This window comes from Podarcis tiliguerta, assembly GCF_965153285.1.
Source record: "Podarcis tiliguerta genome assembly, chromosome: 13".
NCBI lineage: Eukaryota > Metazoa > Chordata > Lepidosauria > Squamata > Lacertidae > Podarcis > Podarcis tiliguerta.
The window spans coordinates 3,249,253-3,259,642 of NC_139546.1; the positions used below are offsets into that span (position 1 = coordinate 3,249,253).

A 10,390-nucleotide genomic window follows, 5' to 3' on the forward strand; every position below is an offset into this window, starting at 1 on the left:
TAGAATTTAGAAATTAGAAATACTAATTTCCTTCACTTTTATTTAGAGAGATTCCCTTCCTCAAACACAGACAGGCGGTATTTTTCACTGAGCTCCACAAGCTAATCACAAAACGCCATTTTAAGATATCTATCGGAGCTTTGGTTATATCAATCTCTTCTGCTATGTTCTCTTGGGTTGCTTTTCTCTCCATTATGCCTTTGTTCCTTTTCCCGCCAATATCGCAATTACTTTGCTGTGTCCCACAGAAATGAAATGGAAATCAAAGGCACCGGGAGAGTCACCTCCCACTGAGAGTGCATTGACCTCACTGCTGACTTCATAATGTTTGACTTTGGGTTAAATGACATCACACAGATGGGAAGGCAGCAAACTACTCAAACCTTAGCAGCGCAACACTTAAAACATGTGCTCTTCCACTTTTCCAGGAATAGAAGCGGCTCACTTTCCACAACCTGTTGCTAAAAGGTAGGCGCCTCTACAAACTCACAGCCCTATGGTTATATTTTGGAATCAGTTATTGTAATTTATAATTGCTTGCACGGCTACTCAATGTGTGACAGGGTAAGTGTAAGAAAACTCAATAAAGATAATTTACAAAAAAGTAATAAATAATTCCCATGTCAACAACTGCAGATCCAGGACTTCCCCCCCATCTAATAATCCTTCATGCAATTCTGAACTGAAGACAGCTTAGTATGTACAGTACCAGGTTGCATTTAAAATGTCACATCTATACTGTATCGGTGTGTTGACTTTTATTGGTTTTCAGCAAATTATAAACATAGCACATTACTTCTCCTGTTCCCCTTCCCTTCCCCCTTCCTCCCAGAACAGATGATCAGTTTATCATTTGTGAATTGGGCGGATGCTAATAATTAGAAAATCCTTTAGAAAATCATATACATCACAGGGATATCCACAAATAACCCCCTCATCTTCCCCCTGGCCCCACCCCTGGTCTCTTACATCTCAGCCTGTTACCCCTTTTATATTAACTGTTTGTCTGTTAGTCCACTTGTCTGTCTACTTGTCTATTCCCTGCTTCGATAACGCCACCGAGGCATCTAGGAAAACCCAAGAAGCCCTTAAAACACAGCCCAGATGAAACAAAAATGACCGCCTAATTCCAACGCTCTGTAAAAGCCATCAGTCAACAATGCCTGTCCAGCTCAGCATCCCAACAACACCCAGGAACCATCATCAGCCCAACTCCCAACCATAACACACCCCACTCCAAAAGGACGCCAAGCAGATCCCAACCAAAACCATATGGGAGAGCGAGATAACACCAACCAGGGAGATGGCAAACAGTGCTGAGACCACAGCACCCCTTCAAGATGATGACCACCCAACAACGAAACGAGATCTGAGGGAAATGGAAATGAGATTAGCAGAAATACTGAAGGCCACAGCGGCTCCCCTGCAGATATTAATCAACGATCTAACCTCCAAAGTGGAGGCTCTAGAGAACAATTACAACCCCTTGTGGGGACAAATTAACAAAGACCTAAAGAGATAGAACAACATGAACTTCACTCTCAGACAAAATAGCCATGATCAAAATGATCACCCTCCCAAAACTAACCTACCTATTCCAAACCCTCCCAATCTGGATCCCCCAACCCAACTCTGAAAATGGCAGAAAAAACTACACTTATTTATCTTCTCACACAAAAAGCCAAGAATAAGCCCCAAATATCTGCATCTCCCCTCCTCAGATGGAGGATGGGGAATCCCCAACATAGAAGCATATTACATTGCCAACCAAATGCACCACATAATCCCATATATACTAGAAGATGAGACAAAACAATGGATACACCTAGAGAGGAACACAATTGAAAATACCTGCACCACAGCATACCCATTCCTTCCAAACAAACTAAGGAAAATCCCCACAACACTCACCAGGTACACACAGACCATGCTCAAAGCATGGAAAACAGAAATAGGCAAAGTGTCCCCAACACCATCCCCACTAATCCACATCCCACCCATTATTCCATCACGCAACACAAAACCTCCAAATAAAAACCTGGCAAACCAAAGGCCTATATCACCTAACAGACTTCTATAAAAATAACAAACCCTTGTCAACACAAGAAATACAAGACAAACTAGAGGACACCCAATTGCCCTGGTTAACACACCACCAATTACATGTCCTCTTAAACAACCCAGTAGTAAAATCAACAGCAACTAGGCCCCTGACAACCTTCGAAAACCTCCTAACAACAAAGGGACCTGGCAAACGGATGGTATCCGCAATATACAAAATATTACTCCAAAACTCCACGAACCCCCTAGACATAATAAAAAAAATGGGAAGATGACATAGGCTATGATATTAACTCCATTCAGTGGACCGGAATGTGGTCTAAACCCTCCTTTAAATCCATATCAACGAGAAGGAGAGAACTCTCTGAAACTCACCTACAGGTGGTAACACCAAGGAAATTAGCGCTAATATACCCAGGAACCTCACCAAAATGCTGGAGAGGGTGCACCTCCACGGGCACATACGTCCACATGTGGTAGGAATGCCCCAAAATCCAACTATTCTGGACAACAGTCATGCGAGAAGCCAAGTTACAGGGAACCAGGCAGAGGGCCTTCTCGGTAGTGGCACCTGCCCTGTGGAACGCCCTCCTACCAGATGTCAAAGAGAACAACAACTACCAGACTTTTAGAAGACATCTGAAGGCAGCCCTGTTTAGGGATGCTTTTAATGTTTGATAGATGACTGTATTTTAATGTTTTGTTGGAAACTGCCCAGAGTGGCTGGGGAGGCCCAGCCAGATGGACGGGGTATAAATAATAATAATAATAATAATAATAATAATAATAATTGTTGTTGTTGTTGTTATTAAAAATATGTCAAATAATTAAGCAAGTATTAGGAACCACCCCAGAACTGGCTCTACTAAACATATTCCAAGACAATAATGCCCACTCACATCACAAAGAACTCATAACTTTGTGACGGAGACCTGGGTACGGGAAGGCGAAGTAGTCTCCCTACATGAGATAACACCCCCAGGTTTCTCTGTCCTCCATCAATCGCGGACTGTGGGTCGGGGGGGAGGAGTAGCGTTGTTATTCCGGGAGGATTGCTCTTTCAGAGCTCTGCCATCACCAGCGATCTCCAGCATTGAATGTGTTGGTCTCGTGTGGGGCACCAAGGAGAGCTTGGCTGTCTGGCTGGTGTACCGACCACCCAGCACACCTGCAGCCACCCTGTCAGACCTGCTGGAGGTGGTGGCGGGCTGGGCCTTGGAGTTCCCAAACCTACTGGTTTTGGGAGACTTCAACGTCCATGCCAATGCCGCTCCCTCCTCACAGGCTCTGGACCTAGTGACTTCCATGGCAACACTAGGGCTCTCCCAGTTTGTTTTGGGCCCCACCCATCAAGCAGGCCACACGCTGGATCTGATCTTTGGGGCTGGCATAGATGTGATCATGCTCCCCACTGTGGAAGTGCCATGGTCTGATCACTACGCTCTGAAAGCCAAGATTGACTTCCCGCTCCTCCCTGGCTCGGGTGGCGAACCTATTTGGGCTCGTCCGCGAAAACTGATGGATCCTGATAGATTCCGACAAGCCTTGCGGAACCCTGCTCCTCCTGGCGACTCATTAGATGACCTTGTTGAGGACTGGAATAACCGGCTCTTGGCAGCCATTGATGAGATTGCGCCTAAGCGCCCTCTGCGACCCCGTCGAAACCGGGCACCTTGGTTTACTGAGGAGCTCCGGAAAATGAAGCGGGATCTCAGACGGCTAGAGCGAGTATGGCGACGGACTCGTGACGGAGCCTCAAGAACATCTTATAGGACGCTTATGAAAGCCTATGAGATGGCTATGAAAGCTGCTAAAAAATCTTACTTTGCAGCTTCCATTGCATCCGCTAGCTCTCGCCCGGCACAACTTTTTAGAATAATTAGGTCATTAACGTCCTTAGGAGGACAACCAAATCTAAGCACAAATTCGACCCACAGCTGTGAGGCATTTGCGACCTTTTTTGCGGAGAAAGTCCTGTTGCTCCGCCGTGACCTCCCTGCCAATTTAGATACAGTGACTGAACTGGAGGCCCCTCGACTGACTTCGGGTCCAGTGTTGGACCATTTCGATCGGATACTCCCTACTGATGTGGATAGATTCCTCCAAGTTAGTAGGCCCACCACCTGCCTCCTTGATCCGTGCCCATCTTGGCTGATTAGGGAATGTCCAGATGTTGTGCGGACCCCCCTGGCTGAAATTATCAATTTGTCCCTTGACACGGGGACATTCCCAGGGGAACTGAAGGAAGCAGTGGTGTGTCCACTCTTAAAGAAAACTTCATTAGATCCCTTAGACCTATCCAATTACCGCCCAGTTTCAAATCTTCCATACCTGGGTAAGGTAATTGAGAGAGCGGTTGCTGAACAGCTTGGTAGGTTTCTGGAGGAAACATCGGCATTAGATCCATTTCAGTCCGGTTTTCGTCCTGGTTTTGGGACGGAGACGGCTCTGGTTGCCCTAACAGATGATCTCTGTAGACAACTAGATCGAGGCGGGTCAGGACTGCTGATCCTTTTAGATTTGTCAGCAGCCTTTGACATGGTCGATCATGATCTTCTGGACCACCGCCTCGCAGACGTGGGGATACAGGGCATAGCCCGTAACTGGTTGTGCTCTTTTATCTCTGCTCGGGGACAGAGGGTGGCACTAGGGAGGGAAATGTCGTCGCGCCACTCCTTGGTGTGTGGAGTGCCGCAGGGCGCAATTCTCTCCCCGATGCTTTTTAACATCTTTATGCGCCCCCTTGCCCAGATTATCCGGAGCTCTGGGCTGGGCTGTCACCAATATGCTGATGACACTCAGCTCTATCTGTTGATGGATGGCCACACCGACTCGGCCCCGAACACACTGACCAGATGTTTGGAAGCTGTGGCTGGATGGTTCCGTGGGAGCCGATTGAAACTAAATCCTTCGAAGACAGAGGTCCTATGGCTAGGTCGGGGTGGCATGGGGATGAGAGACCAACTCCCTTCTCTTGCGGGGGCCCAGTTAGTGCCATTGCCTTCCGTTAAGAGTTTGGGTGTAATCCTTGACGCCTCCCTTTCCATGGAGGTGCAAGTTACAGCAACAGCCAAGGCGACATTTTTCCACCTTCGCCTCATCAAGCAGTTGGTCCCTTACCTTTCCCGCCCCGACCTGGCCACAGTGATCCATGCGACGGTCATCTCCAGGCTTGACTACTGTAATTCGCTCTACGCAGGGCTGCCCTTGAAGCTGTCCCAGAAACTCCAGCGGGTGCAGAATGCTGCAGCGAGGCTCCTCACGGGGTCTCTGCCATGGGAGCATATTCACCCAGTGCTTTTCAAGCTGCACTGGCTCCCGGTGGAGTACAGGGTCAGATTTAAGGTGCTGCTTTTGACCTTTAAAGCCCTTCACGGCCTAGGACCCTCGTACCTACGGGACCGCCTCTCCTGGTATGCCCCACGGAGAGCCTCAAGGTCCATAAATAACAACACCCTAGAGGTCCCAGGCCCTAAGGAAGTTAGATTGGCTTCAACCAGAGCCAGGGCCTTTTCAGCTCTGGCTCCGGCCTGGTGGAACGCTCTGCCTCATGAGACCAGGGCCCTGCAGGATCTGATTTCTTTCCGCAGGGCCTGTAAGACAGAGTTGTTCCGCCTGGCCTTTGGCTTGGAGCCAATTTGATTCCCTCCCTCCCTCTCTTTCTTTTCTCTTTTCCTTCTCCTCCTGCAATGAGGCTACATTTTAATATTTTAATGTTCCATTATTTTAATGTTGTATTTTACTTTTGTTTTTATGTTGTAATCATTCATCTTGTTTTTATTATTGCTTGTCAGCCGCTCTGAGCCCGGCCTTGGCTGGGGAGGGCGGGGTATAAATAAAAAAATATTATTATTATTATTATTATTATTATTATTATTATTATTATTATTACTCACCTACTTTCAGCAGCCAAAAGCATTTTAGCCAGACACTGGAGAGACCCGTCAGGAGTGAACATGAACCAATGGTACCAAATAGTATGGGAAACAGCCCGACTAGAATAATTAACCAATAAACTGAAACTGACACAGAAACAAATAGAAGAAGATACCTTCACCCCTGTATGGCTCCCCTTTATCACATACACAGCACAACAAGACAATGACAAGAACCCGCCTATGGCGTTCGCACAGAGACCCCGGTTGTTTCATGGACTATTGACCTGTACACCACTACTTTATCCTTCCGCTTACACCAATTTTGTGTGGAAAAAACCAGGGTTCCCCGGTGAAGTATTGAGTCTCAGTCAGGTAGAGTTAACAATGAAGATTAAAGTTTATTTCAAACACAAACAAGTTTTAAAATATATTCGAAACGCTGTCACTCTACTCCCCCTCAGTCTTGTCCCTGTCTCTAACTGACCCTGACTCCTCTATCCCCCCCCCAAAAAAAGAACCAACGAACTAACTCACAAAAATGGCTTTCTTACTGGTCAACCTATTAACCCTTTCTCCCCCCCAGTACAAAGGTATCCCCAAAGATTGGCCAAATGCCACAGCACCAACAGCATGCAAATCAATATGGCTTAACCCGATTCAGAAACACCCACCCACCCCACGAAAACAAAGTTCACCACAGTCAATCACAATCAAGCAACCGCACCCGAGGCCAACCCCAATTTCTCTCACCACCAAAGGAACACAAATGGTAAAGAGAACACACACAAGTGATGCTGACACAAAACCCCACACATACATACTCGTCTCCTGACCCCACCCCCCATGGCCTCCTCCACCTCTTCCCCCCTTTTCTTCCTAATGTAACCCTAATGTCTCAACAAATGAAACTGACCTATGGAAAATGTAACTTGAAAAAAGAGACATTGCGCATACCTTTGTAAACCAAGAAAACTTTAATGATGATGATGAAAAGGTGTTGCAGTGGAGGAGGGCAGGGGAAATAAAACTCCTGGCACTCATTCTTTCTTGCTACAGAACTAAAAGATTTCTCTGCTTTTCTCCTTTTTCTCTTGGGTGGTGTGCTCAGCGGCCACCCTCAGGGGAAACAGGTCCCCCGCTTAGAGGAAATGGCCTGATCGGAACCGGTCTGTGACATCAGCGCAGAATCCCAACCTCACTTGGCGGTTGAGGCCCAGCCTTGGCTCAGCAGCCCTTGGGTGGCTCAGCCGCGGCAGAATTGGGAAAACTGGTGCCTAAATTTATTTTTAAAATCACGACATATTAGACAGTGAGACAGCGGGAGTGACAGTCAGCAAAGTCTGTAGATTAATGGCTGGGGAAATGGCGAGAGGACCAACAGGCAGCCCCCGGAGGAGGAAGGCGAAAGCAAGAAGGAGACCTGAGACCACGTTGTACAGATCTACCAAGTCCTGAATGGCTGCAGGAAGAGGAAGAGGGGTCTCTGCAAGAGCTGTCATGGGACAAAGACACACGAGAGCAGAAGCAGCCAAGCAGGCGGGGAAGTGCTGGGACTGCAGAGTCATTTGGGCTTACTAAAGCTATTCAGGCCTAACTGCGGAGTCACTCTGGCATGGGACTCATTCTCCTTATAAGTGGCAGCCATTTTCCCTCTGTGTTCTCAGTCTGCCTCAGCTGTGAGCTCATTAAAGCTCTTATTCTTTATTTACGCTGCACATCAAGAGCAGCCTGGCACCATCCCAGATGATAATAGCAGCCAAGGGCCGCCCCACAATAATTCACCTGCGGAGGGGCTGTGGCCCCCGTCTGGCAACAACAAAGAAGAAGCCCTGAGTGAATGAGGGCCTTCCTTCTGACACTACCGAGCCAGAGCGCCCGGAAAGTGCCGCAGCAGATCACAAGGTGGTGACGATGATGAGGAAACACCCCTGAGTGGCTCAGGCACCTCCACGGGCTACTTCCCCTGCAATGGGACTGATGAGGAGTCCCCCTGTGAGGACAGGTGACCTCACCTAGGCCCGAAGTCACCCCCCACCAAAGCAGGCTCAAAGCTTCTCAAAGCCATTTTCTCAGCAGCTAAGCATCAGAAACATTCCGCTCTGCTGTAACAAAGGTAGAGAACAGTCCATTGTTTCTCAGGCCTTTCTCATGCCTTCTGGCCTTGCTAAAGAACCACATTGCAACTTGCTTTCTGTCCGGGAACCATGCCAGAACATATCTGAACACTCTGAAACATATCTGAACACTCTGAAACCCCTTTCCTGGGAAGGGCGCCAAGAGTCCAATAGTCCCAAGACAGCTTTCTGTACATGCTCAGGAACCTCAACATGGGGCAGGACTCCTGAGGGAGGAGAAAGGAGGAGGGAACTGGAAAGGGGCATATATGCTTGTGCACATGACTGTGAATTTGTGCATGCTTTTTGTGACTTATCACACTTGCTCCTTCTACCAGTTCATGGATGGTAGAAATAAAAGCCTTTTCTCCGAAACTATTCCTTGAGTGTCTGTTGACTCCCCTTTCCCAGGCACAATATTTTTCCCACCCAAGGGGAAAGCCTCATAAGGCTACACCCCTGCTACCAGCCCCCCGGGTGCCCGGAGGACAGAGAGAGTAGGGACCCCCAACCAGGCAGGAAGAAGATCCCACCACAGGCTTCCGTCGCCTTTCACAGCAGCCAACGTGGGCTGGAAGTGGCCCCAAAAGAGGGAAAATGGAGGGGGCTTGGAGAAGGAGAAGGCCGCAGGACGGGAGCTGAAGTCCCAGCGGCAGAACCAGAACCAGCACACTCTGCCCAGTCGGGGGAAGAAGGCCATCCACGTTTGTGACACTGACAGCATGGAGTCTGCTGGGGATGCCAGGAGAAGTACCCCTCCTGAGGCCTGGGGACCCCCCAGCAGCCCTCCAAGCATGGAAGTGCAAAAAAAAGAGAAAAAACACCTTCAGTGGGCAGATGAACAAGACCAGAGCTCTCTGCCCCATGACCGAGGAGGCGAAGCAGCTGCAGGAAAAGGAAGAGGACATGGGGTCTCCACAAGAGCAGCCTAGCATCCCAGAAGATAATAGCAGCCAAAGGCCACCCCACAATAATTCACTTGCAGATGCTGCGAAGGAGCTGTGGCCCCTGTTTGGCGACAACAAAGACGAACACCTGGAGCCCAGAGTGAACGAGGCCAGTGTGAAAAAGAATATTCAGAAGACCCCCTTGTGCCTTGGCCCCCGTTCCCTCGTCTCCTGTGTCTGGAAGGTCTTCAAAAAAGCGCCACCACCTGAACCCAGCACCAGCACCGTGCAAGCAGAGAGGAGGCTGCTCAGCATGCGGCTGAGGATTCGCCAACACAGCAGCTGTGTGCACTCAGAGGCACTTTGAGGATGAGGAAACGCCTCTGCTTCCCCTGCCATTAGCCCTCTGGGTGCCCCCAGGACAGGGATGGTGGGTGCCGGCCAGCGGAGCTGGGAGTGATCCAGGGGCGCTCGCAGCTGGCCGCCTCTCCATGGACTGGGCAAGGCGAAGCAGGCGGGCGCCGGAGCTGGGGGGGAGGGGTCGACCGCTCCCCTCCCCAGGGTGGCACCTTTGGTGCGGGTTGGCGCTGTGGGGCTCCCCCCCCCGAGCAGCCCATTCTCTTGCATTCCCTACTGTTGTACCACCTGACCTTACTACGCCACTGGGAGTGAGGGTTTGGGGATGCTGACACGAAGTCATCTGCGATTTGGGGAAGCAGTGGGGAGTGTTAAGAGGGTGGGCTGCTTGGGGGGAGAGGGAGGGGGGCCCTGTAGTGCCGGTCCGCACTGGGGGTGTTGTTTTGGGGAGGGGGCGGGACCTCCAGGGGACAGGCTGTGCTTCCCACCATGCGCTTTGTCACCCCCCCCTTGGTGGTGCATGGGGTGGCCCGCGCCCACCGCACCCACCTTGCTCTGCCCCTGCTTACTCCACCTTGGTGTACACTGCCTGCCAAACAATAACATGAACCAAGTGTTGTCAAACAATGATTATCTGGAATTTGCCTCTTCCAACTTACCACTTACCCGTTTAATCCCTCGTCAAGCATCTCGGTTTCATTGTTCTGTATGGAAATTAAAAGGTATAAATGTAAGAATTTTCTTTTGTTCTGGGTTCTCCTCCGTCGCCTGTTTGTTATGTGAGTGGGAACCTTGTTGCCAACAGTCCTTGTTTTGTAAAAGTTCAGGCTTATAGCCGCTTTACTTTTCATAAAAATAATAATAAATGCATTAAAAAAAGAAAATCATATATAGTAAAAGGTTATCATATTTCAATAAAACCATCCATGTCACATGTGCAGTCCAAAGTGTGCACTCTTTTAGTTAACTTTTCAACTGAAGCAATTGTCCATGCATTCTGTTGCCACTGTGTGATGTGTAGGCGTCACTTTCCAATTCTGCACTGAGTAGTTGTGGTGCCACCAAAAGAAAAGTAACAGTTCCTTACTGGCAG

The 10,390-nt window shown here is 49.1% G+C and overlaps 1 protein-coding gene across 2 annotated transcripts in view; it reads right to left on the reverse strand.

The window, feature by feature from the left end:
• LOC310661586 (palmitoyltransferase ZDHHC11-like) overlaps positions 1–10,179 on the reverse strand; it is a 37,503-nt gene extending 27,324 nt beyond the window's left edge. The window contains exons 1-2 of one of the 2 annotated variants that reach the window (XM_083407954.1): positions 8,511–10,179; positions 6,894–7,929 (exon numbers count right to left, since the gene is read on the reverse strand). The gene's annotated coding sequence lies outside the window, so the exon portion shown is untranslated. Of the gene's footprint in view, positions 1–6,254; positions 6,420–6,893; positions 7,930–8,510 lie in introns of those variants that run through there. The other variant, XM_083407958.1, reaches the window with a different exon arrangement.
• Positions 10,180–10,390: the final 211 nt, after the last annotated feature.